The sequence below is a fragment of the Leptonychotes weddellii genome, chromosome 15, assembly GCF_054177405.1.
Source record: "Leptonychotes weddellii isolate Sample4059 chromosome 15, ASM5417740v2, whole genome shotgun sequence".
NCBI classification, from domain to species: domain Eukaryota; kingdom Metazoa; phylum Chordata; class Mammalia; order Carnivora; family Phocidae; genus Leptonychotes; species Leptonychotes weddellii.
Window position 1 is genome coordinate 9,923,769 of NC_138383.1, and position 19,105 is coordinate 9,942,873.

Below are 19,105 nucleotides of genomic sequence, written 5' to 3' on the forward strand. Positions count from 1 at the left end.
TTTGAAACTGAAGCCGGTAAAGTAAGCATCTCAAAATAAGGAAGAGAGACCTTCATGAGGTTTAGCTGTCGAGCTGCAGCACGGAAATGCAACATGTCCCTCATCCAAATAACTACCCGCGAGAAACAAAGCTACTGTGTATGTGCCACCAACCCAATCATTACGCATAAAATCAAGAGTTCTTTGAATACTCCTTATGGAACTCAGGCATTTACAGACAATTCATTTGTTACCCAAAGAAAGGGGAATTCTTACAGGGAAATGCCTGTGGTATGGGGAGAATACTAAAAGACAAGTGGAAAGACCAGGGCCCAGCCCTGGGTAGTTACGCAGCCCCCAAAACAAGCTACTTCATTTAAACATGCAACAATTCCCCTTTCGGTGAAAGGGGAAAGTTACTTGGTCTACTCCATCAAGTGTTTAGTGAGGACAAAACAAATTTTTATCCGTGATTTTATCTATGATTTCTGAAAATCGTGCACAAATCGAGGCAATGCCATCCACATGGAAGACGTCACTTGTGTTAAGTGAACTAGAATTAGCTCACTGACAGACCTAGCTAAGGCTGAGCCAGCCCTTTTGCTTTTGAGGTCAGTAAGTAATCTAAGACTCGAGAGTTTTCTCTCCACTGCTTCACTTCCCCAGAGTCGAGTTTCCTTCCTCTATCTCAGAAAGTTGGTAAAAATCTTTTCCTGATGCAAATGCACTTTGGATTTCCCATAAATCTCCAGCTAAAGAAAGTTGGTGGCATGCACACAATGGCCAGCTTAGAGACTGCAGTGGACATCTGTCATGCATTTGGCATCCGAGCCCCCTTCCTATGTTTGGAGTCCTCCACGTCATGAGGGAAAGCCAGCCAGCCAGCTAAAAGTGCAGGAGACTCATGTTCCCAGCATCCTCCGCACTAGAGCATAAGCCCAGGGCAATCCCTGCCGACTTGGAACTAGTCCCTAGCGATATAAACCACAGAGGCAACCCATGATCCATTCCCGCACTTAACAATGGTATTGGCAGCTCCATGAGTCTGGGGAAGCTTTGTCGGCAGCAGTTCTGATGACAAGAACACCCCATGTCCAGTGGCAGTGAGTGACACAAGCTGTGTATCTTGTACCCCCTGGTGGGAACAGTGAAGTCTGCACCAGCCCCCTTCTTTGCTCTATTTTGGGGTTTTGTGCCAGCTCTGTTGCCTCTGATTCTAGTTCTCTGAGCCTCTGGAAACTTTTATGAGCCACCCCAAATTCTTCCAGAGGATTCCTTTCCCACCAAGATCAGCAAGAATCCACTTCTGGGCATTCTGACAACAAAATCTTATGAATTCAGAAATCATCCTCAAGGCTAAGAAATCAGCCAAGACTAGCAGAGCACCCTCCTTCATCCAGAAATTTCCAGATGATGTGCCACTAAACCTCATGACCCGATCCACCTTTCCATTCACCATCTACCTCACATAGTGAGCACAGGGTCACACAAGAAAAGGGAGGAGGGAGAGCCTGAAAATAACCACACTGCAGTTCACTGGTACAGAATGACAAACCTAGAAGGTTGGAGTCTCTAAAAATGTTTTAGGACCCACTCTACTCAGACATTTTATACAGAAGTGGACTGAGGTACCAGAGTTAGAACATAGACTTTTTAGTCAAAAAAAAAAAAAAATTTTTTCTTGGAAAAAAAAAAAAAATCTGAATTTTTGTTACTCCCTCCATTATTGCCTCTCCTCCAGTGCCCAGACACAGCCTGGCAATATCACAAACTTACACACCACACAGGACATGCATATTCAACCTCCTTTGCTTTTCCTCTGCTCTTCATTCTGACTAAGATGCGTTCTCCTTGCTATCGAACTCTTATTCACCCTTCAAAACCCAGCTCAAAAGTCTCTTCCATTGTGAAGCTTTCCTAAGGCCCCCTAAATTAACCACTACTTCTTCTATGTTGTTGAAACCTCTCCCGTGGCTATTATCCTGCCCTCTTTTTAAGAGTATCAGTTCATCCCCTACACCCCGCTCCAATTGTGAGTTCCTAAGATAAGCGAAGGTCCTTCACCAGGGCCAGAATTTAGGTTAAGGCAAGCGAGGTTCCTAAAGAAGCACTCACTCTCAAGTGCAAGTGCATAAAACTGGTCTTTACCATCTGTCCTTCTTGAATTCAGAGCCTATTATAGAATAAGCACTCCGACTCTTGTTGACTGAATGGTGAATAATACAAGAAAGTGTATATGATTCAGAGAAGATCTATATAATAGAGGGAAAGCCCAGTAGCTGTAACTGCCACAAACAGGTTGAATAACCCCACTAAAGCGACTTAACCAGGCCAAGTGGGAAGAAAAACATGATGCCTTTCATTGCCACGGTCCACGGCTCTGCAAGTCCACGCTCAAAGGAAGTTCAGAAAGGAAGAGATCAGGACAGAGGGACTCAGTCACGGGACACTCAGGTGCTTGAGCGGAGGCCTGCCCCATGCACAGGATTGGAAGGGAAGGAGGGGAAAATGATCAAACCAAGGTAAGATAAGCTGAAGAAAAATAAAGATGAAGAGGCTAACGGCTAAAGACGGTGCATGTCAGGGAGTGAAAAATAAGCTGAACATAAATTGGTTAGCTGCGTGGAGAGAAACCACGAACTACTCTAGAAAACCCAGCAGGGTAATTCTGGGGCTTGGGACTGGGCAATAGGATAGAAAATACTGTCTTATAATAATAGTGAGAAAACCAAGAGCTACCGCCCAGCCTGGTCAGGTATAACATGTGAGTGAGCTCATTTCATTCCCAAATCAAGCCTCTGTGGTTGCGATGATCCATCATCCCATGTTACAGATGTGGACACTCAGACTTAGTCAAGTCAAGTCATATATTATAGAATAATATATTCAAACGGCAAACGGCAGAACCAGAGTTAATTCATGCTTTGTTGCTGTGAACACACCCAAGAGGGGGAGAATCTCACACGGGGTGGGGGGTGGGGTAGAGTTCGCAGGTATGGCCAGAAGAGCTGGCCTCTGGGAATGCTGTTCTCAGGACGCAAGCTTAATACAAAAAAGACCATTAGAAAGAGGGGTGGGGAAATGAAGAGAGTATGCATAGAGGAATGGGGTGCAGAGTAGAGTGGGGAGATCACTTTAGGTAGACAAGAGGGCAAAAAGAACATCAGTCAAGATTAGGAATGGCCCTGGGATCAGAAAGGGGTGACCCGGGGTCCACACTCCAGCACCACAACTTACTAACTGATGTGTCCTGGAGACACAGTGTGCCCTCCTTGCATTGCAGTCCGCACATCTCTAAAACGAAAATAACAAATCTGACCTTCCATCTATGATCTCTGAGCCTTCTTCACAGCCCCACTGAGAGCTTGAGCATCAGGCATGTAACAAAGGGTAATCTTGTTACTACTCAGAATAGAAGAATCAAGGACAGGAGAGACGCAGAAATGTAAGGTCAGGGCATAGATATACGGCCCTTAGCGGGAATGAGGGGCAGTCATTTTTAGCAAAGAGGCAAACTCATCTGTTGAGAGAAAGGAAAGCACAGAGAGCTGGCGACCTCACAGGAAAGCAGATGTAAACAACTTTCTCTGCCATTCTCAGAACATTAAAGCTGAAAGGGACCTGAAGAATAATTTAATTGAATTCTTTCCCTGCCTCCATTTTACAAATGAGGAAACAAGCAAATTTACTCCCATAAAGGGCCAGGCCGGGAGATATTTTAGGCTCTGTGGGCCACAGTTTCTGTCCCAATAACTCAACACTGTCATTGTAGCATGAAAGCAGAGATAACATGTAAACCAATGAGCATGGCTATGTTCCAATAAAACTTTATTTATAGACAGAAATTGGAACTCTGTATAATTTTCACGTGTCATGAAATATTCTTCGTTTGATTTTTTTTTTTTTTTTTAGCCACTTAAAAACGGATAAACCATTTTAGCTCTTGGGCTGTACAAAAACACACGGTGGGTCCCAGTTTGCCAAGCCCGGCCATATGCTGGTTATGAGCTCATGCTAAAGATAGTCAGACATGAGTCTGGGCTTTGCCCCCACAATTTACTAGAAGGGAAACGGGCTATGGTTTTTAGTCTTCCTACTCCTCATCATTACAGACTCCTCATTTATCAAATGCACATAAAAATTACACGTGCACCACACAATTTTGGGGAGGATTAAATGAGATAATGCTTGTAAAAGAGCTTAGCAAGGGGCCTCACTTGAAATGAAACCAAAACAATGCACAGAAAATACTACATCCAAGAAGACGCAGGTGACACAGTTAACTCACAGCTAAGCCAGGATCAGAACCCAAGTACCTGTCTACTCAATTCAATACCTTTTCCAGTCCCACAGCCATTGGTAGACTTGGGCTTTACAAGAAGTCAGATACTCATGACGATGTGATTCGCTACGAAAAAAGTCCCCTGTCCCCATCCCAGAGACTTCACCATTAGAAATCTATTATTTTCTTTATTATTTACTTGAACAATGCAAATTCCCCTGGATGAGTTTTTAATTAAGTTCTATTACGTAGACTGAGATGTAACTTATTACTCACTTCTTTTCTTTTTTTTTTAAAGATTTTATTTATTTATTTGACAGAGAGATAGAAGAGCACAAGCAGAGGGAGTGGCAGAGGGAGAGGGAGAAGCAGGCTCTGCACTGAGCAGGGAACCCGATGCGGGACTCGATCCCAGGACCCTGAGATCATGACCTGAGCCGAAGGCAGACGCTTAACCATCTGAGCCACCCAGGCGCCCTATTACTCACTTCTTAAGTGGTTCTCCAGACACCAGATTTTGATGGGAAATAGAAAAGAGGAAAAAACGTAATATATCCATACAATGGAATGCTACTCAGCCATAGAAAGGAATAAAGTGCTTATTCGTGCCACAATATGGATGAACCTTGGAAACATGATGCTGAGTAAAAGAAGGCAAATACAAAAGGCTCTGTAGTGTATGATTCCATTCATAGGAAATATCTGGAAGAGGCAAATCCATAGAAACAGAAGTAGCTTAGTGGTTGCCAGGGGCTGGGGTGTGGGGGGCCTGCTTTCCATCTGTGGAGATAAAAATGTTCTGGAACTAGATAGCGGTGATGGTTGCACAACCTTGTGACTACCAAAAAACACAGAACTGTATACTTTAAAACTATTTAAATGGTGAGTTTTAGGCTATGTGTATTTTACCACAATAAAAAACAGATACACATGAGGATTCTACAGGTGTGATGAGAAGTTCTCAGTTGAGAAGTGAATCCACCAAAGGCCATCTTAGTTCACTTTCCATGTTTGCGTAAAAGGCTCGGCTGGCACACGGCTAATAAATAATTTATTCAAACACCACTTGTTAGAGCACCTACTATGTGCGAGGCACTGAGCCTGGGCTCTGCGAATAAAACAGTACACAGGATAGAAGTGTTTCTTCCCATTTTTTCCCGATCTATAATGAACCAGAGCAAAAATCCCCATCGAGTCATTTTTACAAAAATAAATGAGAAATATTTGTTGTGGAGTCATTATCATAAAACTAAAAACATATGATAGCACTGCTTCATTCATTCTCGCTTCAAAACTGCCTAATTACTAACATATCCAACAGTGAGGAAAAGGAATCAAATGTTCTTTGGTTCCAGAGAACCAAAGACCTGGGCTCTCAGAGCGGGTGGGGTTGGAGTGGCAGAAGCTCCAGGGGAAAAGGGATGGAATGTAGATGAGATCTGTTAATTTGCAAACTTGTTATCTTTCCAAAGCTAAATCTCCACAGAGGACAGAGAAGTGAGACAGCTGTTCACTTCTTTTAAAGTGTTGTTTGTAGTCGAACAATCGAACACTGATGGCAGCCCATCTATTTTATTCTTTCAAATCAATTCCAAATGATTGGAATATATTCTTTATTTTTTTCAAACTTTTAGGAACATTGGATCCAAACCAACCCATAAAGCTGATTCTGTCCTTTTTGTGAAGACTTCATAAACTTACTGGATCGTATAGCCTCGCATTTACAACTATTACACAAAGAACAAGGTTCTTCCACCATCTCCATTATTTACCTTTTATTCTTAGCAGAGTGAAAACAGATAAATGCATTTTGGAGAACAAACATGTGTCCACTTATACGTAAACTCAGGTTACTATTAAAGTACAGGTTTAAGTAGTTAATTTCTTCCAAACTTCTACCCAAAACAACAAAAGCGTGCATGGTTTTCCAGAGCCCAACAGGAATGGAGGGAAGGTAAAAATGTTTGAAATACTTCATCTGCTGGCATTCACCCATCTTCATTTTATGCTTCTGTATTTGCACCGTATCTCTGTATTCTCCCCATGGTTCAGCCTTAAGGCATCCTCCCAATCAAATCAGGTATTTCTTGAAAACAACAGAACGTACTGACCATTCAGTTACAAGGAGAGGAAACTGAGGGCCAAGCAAGTTAGATGAGGTAGATGAGATCACAAATCCAACCAAAAATATAGATAAGCAGTTAATTTTTTTTTCTCTGATGTGTTGCTAAGTTTGTTGCTAAGAACTATACAAGGCCATGGATACACAACTTGGGAAATTCTAAGCTAAAAAAGAAAAGTTTAGGGGTGCCTGGCTGGCTCAGTCGGTTAAGCATCTGCCTTGGGCTCAGGTCATGATCCCGGGGTCCTGGGATTGAGCCCCACGTGGTGCTCCCTGCTCAGTAGGGAGTCTGCTTCTCCCTCTGACCCTCCCCCCATTCCTGTGGCTCATGCTCTCGGGCTCTCTCTCTCAAATAAATAAATAAAATCTTTCTTTAAAAAGCTGAAAATAACACAAAAATAATAGGAACTGCTTATGAAATGTGGAGAGAGCACCTCAGGTTTGGTTTTGCCTTCCATCACCACCTGGGTGCTCCCTCCCGCACTTTTTAAGTGAATATTCCTCTGCTTCACAGATTAAGACTGACTTCCAAAGCCCGGGCAGTTGGAATCTCGGGCTCTAGAACACATAGGTTGGGATTTCTGCTCCGGAAAACCTCCAGAACAGCAGGCCCTCATATGTGAGCAGCACGCACTTGACCTGATGGAGGAAGCAATGGAGGGGGAAGGCAAGCTCCTGGGGTCGTGACAGGCAGGAAAGTCAAGTTAGTTAGCTAAAAAAACAAAACAGCAGGGTGGGAGACATGCCCAGATGAATAAAAACTCCATCATCAGACCTCAAGGCATGCCCTGTAGAACAAAGCCAAGTGCAAGTTGACGATATGCCAACAAAATGTCATGATGAGTTGAGTCATCAAATGGTAAAGAAAACCACTAATACTAAATCAACCCGGGCAAACTCTCTTCCCTATAAAGGTTAATGTCTTTTCTTTTTCTAACTGATAAAGAAAGTTCGTCGTAGATTTGACAAAGGAAAGCTCTTCTATGCTAATTTGGCTCTCCATTTCATACCGAGCTTGGAATATTAACAAAACCTGTTGCTAAGGGACATAGATGCATAGTTGAGTCTAAAATACCAAAATTAGGGGTGCCTGGGTGGCTCAGTCGTTAAGCGTCTGCCTTCGGCTCAGGTCATGATCCCAGGGTCCTGGGATTGAGCCCCATGTCAGGCTCCCTGCTCGGCGGGAAGCCTGCTTCTCCCTCTCCCACTCCCCCTGCTTGTGTTCCCTCTCTCTCTGTCAAATAAATAAAATCTTTAAAAAATAAAATAAAATACAAAATTATATGAATCTAGCTGCTGGAAGAAACCCTTTCTCAGTAGTGCTTGGTACTCGGTATGGGAGTCAGGCAACGAACAACGAACACCTTCTGATTGGCAAGGCCTTCCATACCTCGGCCCCTGCCTATTTCTCCCACATCATCTCTCCCTGCTGCGTGAGATGACCCCCTACCTTCCAACCACACAGAGCTTCTGGATTTCTGGGGCACTCCTACCACCTCACCCTGCCCCACAGACCAGAGCTGCATCCACTTTGTCTCCCCACCCCAATCTCCGACCCTCCCGTTCACTTTGCAAGATCTAAGCAGATAATCACCTTTCCTTTGAGCTATCATGAAATCACAAATGTGGGTCCACACATCTGTTCCCCATTAGAATTTGAGCTTCTTGCAAGTAGGAAGCGTCTCTTTACACACTTCCTGGTGCCTCGGCCGTGAACCACACAGAGAAGCATCTAATAAATGTTCGGAGAATGAATAAATGGATGAATGGCTGCATGCATGATTGAACAAGACCCATTCAATCATCGGATGCCCCACTGAATAAACAGAGGTCCTGATTTCCACTGTGCCTGATGCTCTTGTTTATTTTTTATCTTTAAGCCTCAGGGGTTAGTTTCTGTCTTTATAGGAAGAGTATAAGGGCTCCCCAGAGAGTCAAAGGTTGGCTCTGCATCAGGATGCACCTGGGATGCTAACAGCCGTCCAAGTGTGGGTGTCGGAGATCTGTCTTCCAGATCTACTTTGCTTTCACCTTGACCTTTTCAGTTACTCAAGCTTGCTCGGCCATAGTCGCTTCATCTATACAATGAGGTGTTCAACCTAGATGATTTCTGAGATCCTTGCTAGATGCAGCCTTCCATGATTGGAAACTCTTTCCATCTTGCCAGGTATCTATTGCCCAAACTCTCTGTCCCACATACTCGGGCAACTGTCACAGCACCAGAAAACGAATCCTGTATTTATCACTTAGCCAACAGAGAGAGCACCAGCGTACCTTTTCTGTGTTGTTCTTTCAGTTCAAGGGCACAAACTCTGTTCACCGGACGGTATTACTGCTCCTCATTAAGGCAACCGACCACAGAACAGATGACGGGCCGCGTAGAGGGTCTGAGTCCCTTCCACTCACAGAGACTATGAGAGACTCTGAGGAGACGCAGCTCCTTCCTCATTAACCAAGTTCCTTATTATTAATAGTAGGCAAACTTTTTTTTTTTAAAGATTTTATTTATTTATTTGACAGAGAGAGACAGCGAGAGCAGGAACACAAGCAGGGGGAGTGGGAGAGGGAGAAGCAGGCTTCCCGCCGAGCAGGGACCCCGATGTGGGACTCGATCCCAGGACCCCGGGATCATGACCTGAGCCGAAGGCAGACGCTTAACGACTGAGCCACCCAGGCGCCCAATAGTAGGCAAACTTATAATGACTTGTTACTAAAAGAATGATTGAAACTCCAGAGGTCACAAATACGGTCAAAGCTTCGCTCGCGTTAAAGCCATATTCGTTGTTTTCATTTTCTCCTGGATTTCCTTCCCACGTGCTTATTAAGTCCATCCATTTTTCTGTCTCACTCAGGCCCCCTACTCAGATGACCCGTGCTTACAGCACTGCTGAGTAGCAGTGGGCCGTGTGCTGACTCCTCAGGCCCCCAGAGATGGACACCTGACTCAGGGCCAGCCAATCCAGCAGATACTCTTCATTACAGTTATTATTTTTCCTTTGCAAGATAGAGAATTTGATCTCAGACCAGAGACTGTAACTAGCCAAACAATGGTGGGTACCGAAACTACAGTCATATAGATACAGGGCTAATAGCTCTTTCGAACTATGTGCAGAGAGGCACCCCCGTAGCTCAGTCAGGTGAGCGGCCGACTCTTGATGTCAGCTCAGGTCTTGATCTGAAGGTCATGAGTTCAAGTCCTGTCCGGCATGGAGCCTACTTAAAAATATAAAATTAAAAAATAATAAACTACGTGCCTATTGATGAGTCTGCAGGGCAAAACAGAAAAGACCCTCCAAGAAAAACAGAATAAGGGCCCCTTCAAAGGGAGAGCAAGCAGAGAGAGGTCAGAAAATGCATTTCTTAGTTCCTACCAGGCTCAGTTATACCTCCTACAAGTGGATTCAATGAAACTGTCCCAGATAAAAACACTTTGACTTGAGGTAAAATAAAATACAAAGACACAAACACCTATATATATGTGTAATCACTCTACGTATCTATATCCATTCTTCCTGGGCCAGAAGTGTCTTCCCATTAACATTATTGCTCTGTCTCCATAACCTATTACATATCAGGTAGGTATCTGTAACTGAAGCTATTCCTTTATTATTATGTAGTAGGGTGTTTCTATTTTTCGCTATTTTGCCATGGCAGTTACATAGTGAAAAAACATGAACTTTGGAATTTAAATGAACTAGATTCAAATCCCAGCTCTGCAAGCCCCTAACTCTCTGATCTTAGGCAGGTTATTAATTCCGCGTTCCAATTCCTTCCTTTGTAAAATGGGGGTACTTTTACCTCGCTCTCAGGTTTTTATGAAAATTAGAGCTAATAAGTAAAGTGCTTATCACAAAGCCTTGCACATAGTAGGCACTCCAAAATCACTAGTTATTACAGGATAGATTCTCGAAACAGAAATGCTGGATCAAAGGGAAGAAAAATCCTACCAGTCTCTTGACATCTGCCCACAGGCTTCAGCGAACACTGAGTCTCTCCATCCCCCTGACATATTTTGAGGACAGAAGATCACACAAGCTTTTCCCCTCCACCCCACCCACCCTGCACTTAACGTTTCTGCTTCCCAGCTTTGCCTTAGAATTGGATGCCTAGGACTCAGGGCTGCTGTCTCCCCTAAGACCACGCTCACCTCCGAACCTGAGACAGAAAACCAGTAGCCGGCTTCAGTCTATAAACCAAGGAGCCTGACAATCCAGCTGATTCACTATTTCCTGTTTTCCTCTGACTCTGTTGGTCCCACTTGGAGCTGCGCGCAGGTACTCAACGTGGAGATCAGTCTGGGCTCGTTTCAAACAAGCCCCAAACTAGTTTCTGCTGCTCTTTTCCCGCATCTCCTTCTACACCCAGCTCCACAGGCTTCCTGTGAGTGCATCACGCAATAGCCAGGTGAACCAAGACTCCTTCCAAAGCTGCAAGAAACAGGTGAGGTGCGTACTCATTTCTCATGTGCAGGGCTCATATGGGAGGGAAAGCACAGACAGTCCTGCCTGAATTCTGCACCCTGGCTCTTTGGACCCTTTGACTCTCCGATCCCTGTTTTCCAACGGATCTCCCTCCCTGTTTATTATTTCTTTCTTCCCTTTTCACGTTGACTCATCGAATACTTGACTTTCTGCCTCGCTTCTGCTGCCCACCTGCCCTTTTGCCGTTTGGATTGCCTGTCCCAGGACCACCCACCGAGCTCTGAGGGACACTTTCCCTTCCTGCAGCTTTTTTCTGGGGTGCCCACCTGCCCCCCACCCACCCATACTTGAAGCATGCCACCATCAACACCCTAGCTGGGCAACAGAGGATGGACTGTCTGTTCTAAGCTGGGAAAGTTCCTTCCCACTGACCTTACCCCCAACCACCCCACCTCTCGCAATATGCCCTGACAATTTCATCCCATACTGTGCCCTCTCACTCAAGCTGGATCCTAGTATTTTCATACGTAATTTTATGCTAAACATACTCCAACCACATTAAGAACATAAAGCTATTAACTCTAGTAAGTATACACAGAGTTGAAAAGACCTTTTGTTAATAACCAATATTTAAGAAGAGCGCCTGGGTGGCACAGTGGGGTAAGCGTCAGACTCTTGATTTCAGTTCAGGTCATGAGCTCAGAGTCGTGAGATCGAGCCCCAAGTCGGGCTCCACACTGGGCGTGGAGCCTGCTTAAGTTTCTCTCTCTCCCTCTGCCCCTCCCTCTGCCCTGCTTGCATGCTCACTCTCGCTCTTAAAAAAGAAAAAAGTCAATTTTTAAGAGCTTGGTAACACTCAAGTAGAACTTTTTTGTTGTTTAAAGGCTTACAGCCTTTTCTAAAAATAAGCTTTGCCTGGTTACAGATCCTTGGTTCTTACTCACTCCCATTCCCTCTTAAGCTTTGTTTCATTAGGACTAGAACCATGTGTTACAAAGGGAAGGATACCCTCTTCCCCCAACCTCTAAGCAAGCACGCCACCTCTGTGTCTACCCATGAAAGCCGCCTGTGACAACCACTGAAAGCATTTAGTAGATCTCATTGCCTCCAAACATGAGTTAAGTTTTGGGAATCAATACAGCAACAGCATGTGTGTGTGTGTGTGTTTTCCAATTTAACACCCCCGAATTTAGAAGCAGCCAGTCTGTCATTAACAATAGAAAATCAGAAGGAAGAGCAGGTAGTCTGCTCGCAGACCAGATGGCAAGCCTCTTGTTGTACTTGCTTTCCCTCCTGAGAAGAACCACACTTAAAATTCCATTATTACCAATTTAAGGTCCTCCCCCTACCGACTGCTTTCTTCATCTTCCCAGGTCAAGTTAGACCATTTACGTTCCTTGGTATCCCAGCTGCAGCTTGTACCAGAAATCCTGTGCGCATCACACAGAGCAGCATTCGCGTGCTGCCATGTTTACCTTCCCATGTTATGGGTTGAACTGTGTCCCCCTAAAATTGTTATGTTGAAGTCTTAACCCCCCAGTACCTCAGAAAATACCTTATTGGAAATAGGGCCATCACATACATCATCAGTTAAGATGAGGTCACATGGGATTAAGGGGGGCCCTAATCCAATACGACCAGCGTCATCATAAAAAGGGGACAGGGAGAACACCACGTGAACTTCGTGAAGGCAAAGGTCAGTGTGATGAAGCATCTACGTGCCTACAAGGAATGTCAAAGATTGTCAGCAAACCACCAGGAGCTAGAAGAAAAGCATGAAATGGATTCTCCCTCCCAGCCCTCAGAAGGAACAACCTGGCCACCACCATGATCTCAGACTTATGGCCTCCACAGCTGTGAGACAATAAATTCCTGTTGTGTGAGCCACCCAATTTGTGTTTTTTATTCAACTAAAAAATATATGGTCCTCTGCACCCCCAGCTCTCTTGACCATCTGCCCCTACCCCCTACCTAACCAATGCTGACTCTCTTGTCCTTAGCCAGATCACATCAGGAAAAAAAAAAAAAAAAGATTGAAATTTGGGATGGGAAAAAGTTATTCTAACCCTAATGTATCAGGAGCTCTCGATCTCCTTCTTAAATCAACTCCAGAATTGAATCTGCATCTTTTTCCTACTTTACCTATAAAAACGGAAGCTCAATCAGGATCAAAGCCCCAAGCAAGAGGACCTGGCAAGGCACTCAAATGAGATGACATAGCTGGCAGGTCCTACCTACCTAGCTGGGTCATACATGCTCTTTAACCACACAGCAAGGTAAGGCAAAAACTGCCCTGTGTCTTTCCTGACTCTGAATGGGGGTGAGTCGGCCCACCCACCTCACCCACTCTACTGACCCTGTGCTGAATGAAGTCACTGAGGAGAAAGCAGGTGACTAAGGACTGGTTACACTGAGAAAGAGCCTACCGTGAGCTCCAGAGCCATAGGTCACTGTGTTTTTTAAACCAAGATAATGAAAGACAAGTTAATTTAACCTATCAATTGTTTCCATATATTTATCTTTTAAATGGAATTTTTCTGAAATCAAAAATACCCACACACAAAATTTATGAACTCTCTTGCCAGTACCCAATATCCTGCTAGAGAGAATAACTTCAGTAAAACAAAGAACCTTCTGGAACACCTCCCATAAGGGAAGTAAAATCCAGGAATGCACTGAACAGTTTTCCTCTCTAACTGACTTCTGATGATTCTAGAAAAAGGAAAAGCACTAAGAAATGGAAAAGACAGGTTGGCAGGTTATAAAAAATGAAAATTGCAGCTGTGGCCATGCTCTGGAAAATATTCCCTGACTTAGCTAGACGTTGATTATTGAACCAACAGCTTGCTTATATAATTACAGTGTGCCTATAAACCCAGGTGATATGATATACTTGTTTAACTATTAACCTCTGGATTTCCTGGAGTTTCCACAATCCAAAAAAAAAAAACAACCTCTAAAAGCATGAGAGAGGATATATTCCACTTGTTAACTTATTATGATCATAAGTAATAACAACAGTATATAGCTTGGTAAGAAAAACAGGAATTCTTAGAAAACACAAGCGAGGTCTTTTAAGCTTCAGATACTCTGCTTGGACATCTGTTTTTTATCCTTCCAAGGAATTGTGGTGCCTACATGAACATTCTCTTGGTGCCCCTGGATACTTGAAGTCAAGGTTCCTTCTCCATCCCGACTTTGGATCTCGGGCACAATTTCCTCATCAACTCTGAAATTCATGTTGATACTTGCACACTCATTGTAAAAATTTTCCCTGAGCTCCTTCTCATCCCTTGGACGCACCCACTCACAGTATCTCTTCTGGACATATCTAGGATGCTAGCTTCTATTCTACACATTTCTGTGCTTTTCTTACCTCCTACTAGACTATAAGTTTCTTAAGGCTAGACAGAAGGGAAGAGGGGAGCAAATTTATGTTCATAGTGAGCCTGCGATAGCAAAACGCCTCAAACCCAGCAGTGTGCCCAATAAATATTTGTTGAATAAATGATGCCAAGCACTGGCCAAAACACATGACGTACAAAACCTTGCCTAATTTTCATAACAATCCTGTGAATGAGTGTCAGTCTCTCCATGTAGCTGGTAGGGAAACCAAAGCTAGAGGGTAAATAGATTTTTCAAAGCTCATAGCGATAAGCAGAAGAGCAGAGCACAATGCACCCCTGTCTAGTTCCACAAGCTCAATGTCTTAAAGGTAACCATCGATCCCAACTTTACTGGTTGAATTAGTCTGGACAAACCCCTTACTCAAGTTCTCTCTTTAGGTATGTTCATAGTCTCTGGGATTATGTTTTTCAAATGGCAATGGAGTTTGGGGCACAAGAAGGAGTAAAGAAAGTGGGGAGAATATGCTTATAAAGATTTCAAATAGCACAGAGAGGCTGTCTCTGCACCTTCATTCTAAAATAATTCCCATATTCTTTACCATTCTGTTCCCACTGGTTCTTCAGATTCTAGCCTTACCCTTATCTCTAACTCATTCGTCCCATGTGGGATTGGAGCAAGGAGAATCTAGGAAGGGAATAAATAACTCGTCCCTCAACATCTAGACCATCTATTCCCATGGCTTCCACATGGGATCCTGGGAATCAACTGAAACATAGGTATGACTGTCCTGCTTTGGCTGGAGAGAGAGTCAAGAGAGAGAATTCATCCATCACTTCCCCAGCTGCCTCCTCCACCACAAAAAGAGAGAATTCTAGTTCCTTCCACACCATCCAGTACAAAAGGAAAGCAGTGGATATGTAGGTCCACTCACAATTTCAAGGAAATAACACCTGTTACATTTACACAGAAATAACCAGGAATACAGGAAATCGCTAAACCACAAAGGGGTTAGAGTATGCCTCTTCTTAGGTGTGGTGCCAAATTGGTCATGTTCTTACTACTGTTTTAAAATTTTTTTAACTTAGATGTGCAAGGAAACACATGAAGTTTGGATCTGCTTAGTTACAGCCTATAAGACAGCTAATGGAATCAATATTCATTACTGATGTTCAACATTAACTTCCTGTCTGTACAGTATCTATCAGTAGACCAGTTGTAACCAGCTTCCTTCTACCGATGGGTACTTTGTACTTGGAATTCAACCTTTACGCTCAGAATGAGTCAGACTTGCTATCCCATGACAACAGAGGCTTAAAGGAACACGTCAAAAGGAACCTCTATATAGGTAGCCACAGGCCAGCCCCTCCTAATAACCATACCCAGCCCCGGTGTAGACAAATTCACATGGAATCTACTCATGTTTTCTATCACCAACCATGTCTTCTGGGTAATGGGTTCATAAATGTCTTATGGGGAAACAACTCAAGTAGAGTAGCCAGGAGCTCAGGTTCTAGGGTCAGACAGACCTTGATTAAAGCCACGGCTCTGCCACTGTCAACGTTGCCATCAAAGGCAAGTTCCTTGACCTTTCTAGCCTCAGTTTGTTGATATACAAAATGGGGCATCACCTCACCAGGCTCTAGGAAGGGGAGAATGAGATAATTCACATATAGAAAGAATCTGCAGCCTTGCTACCATCTAGGAGAGTAGGAATTGTAGCACTCCCCTGTATGTGACTTAAACTTAACTCATTCTGGATATGGTGAGCAAATCTGGGCTCATCCTACTGAAGCTACTCTGTCTCCATGTAGCTTCCATCCCACCTCTATCCTCCCTTCCTTTGCAGAACATTTCCCAGGACTCTCCTTCCTAAATACACACAATACCCACAGTTTAAGTGACTCTGTAAGCAAAAGGATACTCATTCCCCAAACAAAATTGTCCACCCAGGGGTGGGGAGGTTAATGTGATCCACCAGCTCTAACCTTCACAGGAGATGAAAAACGAAAAGCTATCTAGGTAAGATGGAGGCTATCTTACTATGGAGGGAAGCTTCCAACTTCTCTCCACACAAAAGAAATGATGGACCCTCTGGGCTGGCTCATGATCGTGACCAACAAAGCCAGGCCACGATGGTAGTGAGAAATTGTTTTTACTTTATTTGCTTCTTCAACAAAATGTGAGATAGGAAGGGACAAGGGGAAGAATGAATGAACAGCTTCTCAGTGGGAGGGGAAATAAAGAAAAGAAATCTAAAGCAAACAGGAAGAGCACAGCTGAGGGGAAAGGACCCCAGGATGGGCTGCCGGAGACCGGTAGCTGAGTTTGGCGGAAATGAGCAATGGCCTACAAATCTCATAACCAGGAGAAGCACCACTCAGACATTTCCTGTGGGCTGGGCCCCAGAGGTAGCTGGTGGAGTAGTTGTCCAGGTTAACAACTTCCAATTAAAGCCAAAGAAGAATGTAATATGGAAGCCCCATCATGAAAAGATTCCATTACTTGATTGAATAAAGTCATAAAGGGCAAGGTCAGCAAACGTTTTTTTGAAAAAGGCCAAACAGTAACTATTTTTGGCTTTGTGGGGCATAATGTCTCCATCACTACTATTCAACTCTACCATTGTCGGGGTTAAAGCAGCCCCGGACAACATATAAATGCATGTGCACCTCTGTGTCTTAATAAAACTTTATTTGTAGACACTGACTTTGAATTTTATATGATTTTCATGGGTCATGAAATATTACTCTTTTGGGTTGTTTTTCCCATTTTAGCTCACGGGCTATCCTTAAGCACAGGTGAGGCTATAGTTTGCAATTTCCCTGATAATGAGCATGGGCCCTGTGGTCAGACAGGCCTGCCTTTGCATCCCGCCTTTGCCGTTTACTGCTTATCCAGCCACAGGCAAGTTAACTCACCTGAGCCTCAGTTTCCCTATTTGTAAATTAACGATAATAGTATCTATCCCCATAGGATTTATGTGAAGTTCAAAAGCGTAACACATGAAGTTCAAAAGCATAACACATCCCATAGTATAAGTGATGAGGATGAGGATGAGGATGAGGATGATGATAGCATGGGGTGTTGGGGTGTGGGCTTAGATCAACATCCAGACCTACAGCTAATGGTCTGTTAAAAAAAAAGGTTGATCCCAATCCAACTATCCAACTTAAGGAGGAATAGAGAGACTAGAATATAAAACAGACAATGGGCTATCTAGCAAGGGTCTATTTAATGCTTCAACTCACAACTGAGTTGACTCCATTACGATGCTTTGATAAACGTCATGTGACTAGGTTATAACCTGAATATCCTGTCAATGCAGAAAGAGGAGTTTTATGGGCTGCATACCAAACTGTATGGACCAGCTGAGGAAAGGAAGACCCTATGAGGAGACAGGGCGAAAGGGGGGCAGCATTGACAGCGGCGGTAGGCTAGGAGGATGTGGGGAATTGTCGCATTTGGGGGTTATCCGTGCAGAGTTCCCTGTTTTGTCGTTGAGCCACCAGCTGTTGAAAACTTTCAGATTATCTCGGACAACCCTTCAGAGGCTCAAGCGCTGAGGGAACTTACAAACAGCTCCTGAAACCAGCATGGGATGGAGGAATTCACTCCAGTCCTGTCCCATTGGCTTCTTTAGACAGCTCATCTTAGTTCCGCATATTTTTAAAAGAAAAAGTTAGCCAAGGATCAGGCCACCTCTAAATCTGTCTAGAGGATGTAGGTAGGAGAAATGACACTGCTTTAGCCATCTAAATTGCCACTTACGCTATTCTTAAAACTTCCAAATAATGAAGCAAAGATCTAATGGGAATATTAATGGAAACAGGGCAGCAGAGGAAGAAAATTACCTTATAATTTAATTACCCCAAACCTTTGATGAAATGTGGAGGGAAGTGATAGAGACCCCCCCCTGATTAAAAATACTTTAACTGTCAGACATGTATTGAGCACTTCTTATTTATAAGCACAATGCTAAAAGAGGTGGGGATGCAAAGTTGTACGAGAAGAGATGTTAGCTACCCAGCAGGGGCTTTCGGAGATCGTCCATAAAAGGCAAATAACAATTACAGTGGTTAAAACGCGCAGCTGTATAGTGTAAGCGCTGGGAATTAAAATGAGAGTATTTGCAAAATATCCCCTGGCAGAGAACTGGGGAGAAGCCCCACCACCATGATTCATGGATCACCATCTCTTGGGTACAGAAAAAGAATCCCTGCTGTTTGGCCTGTCAGCCCCCTTCTCCAGCATGCTCCCCTCAAAAACAAACAAAACAAAAAAGTGTGAAATATGCTAAAGATTCTGGAAAAAAAAAAAAAAAGCTCTATAAATGTGGATTACTAGTGTTTGTGTGTGGTTTAGTGAAAAGAGCTTTGGGACAGAGAATCAGGGGACTTAAGTTCCACCTCTGGCTCTTTCTACAGGCAAACTGCTTTCTTGCAAAGCTTCAGTTTATTCATTTGTAAAATGAGCTGACTGGACTATAAGACTCCTTTCCTAGCTCTAAATTCTATCACTGAATATCAGGATGCATAAATAAGCACATTCACTAAAGAAGGCTATGATAAGAAGATGTTGTGAATGACATCTAATTTGGGAGGTCATCAAGCCTTAATTCTTCTAACAAATCTCATAAACTAAACCACCTTTTATGATGCACAGGATTGCACATGAGGCTAAAAAAAAAAAAAAAAAGGCAATTTTTCTGCAACAGTGCATAGAACACAGCCAGGTGCTATGTAAGAATTATTTATGAAACTAAAGAAAAGCTACTTTTGCCTGTAGAGATTAACTGAAAATGCAGAAATGTCCAGAAGTTAGTTATTTCCCAGACTGGAATTTTAATCAGATCATTACACTTTTTTCTTATTATTTTCATATGGATCTGGATAGCTATATAAAGTATAACAAAATGAATTTATGAAATCTGTGATGTTTATTTAAGACATTTGG

General features: G+C 43.4%; 2 protein-coding genes and 1 long non-coding RNA gene across 3 annotated transcripts in view; all 3 read right to left on the minus strand.

Annotated features, from left to right (window-relative positions):
• Positions 1-19,105, minus strand: part of LOC115940510 (ATP-binding cassette sub-family A member 10-like) — a 587,693-nt gene that overhangs the window by 411,620 nt on the left and 156,968 nt on the right. The gene's annotated exons all lie outside the window — the stretch shown is intronic.
• The window catches only part of MAP2K6 (mitogen-activated protein kinase kinase 6), a 106,556-nt gene that overhangs the window by 81,982 nt on the left and 5,469 nt on the right, over positions 1-19,105 (minus strand). The window lies entirely within an intron of this gene.
• LOC145717291 (uncharacterized) lies at positions 8,867-11,164 on the minus strand. The gene is made up of 2 exons (XR_014140409.1): positions 10,531-11,164; positions 8,867-9,596 (listed from the first exon to the last, which is right to left on the minus strand). It is a non-coding gene; the product is annotated as an uncharacterized LOC145717291 (long non-coding RNA).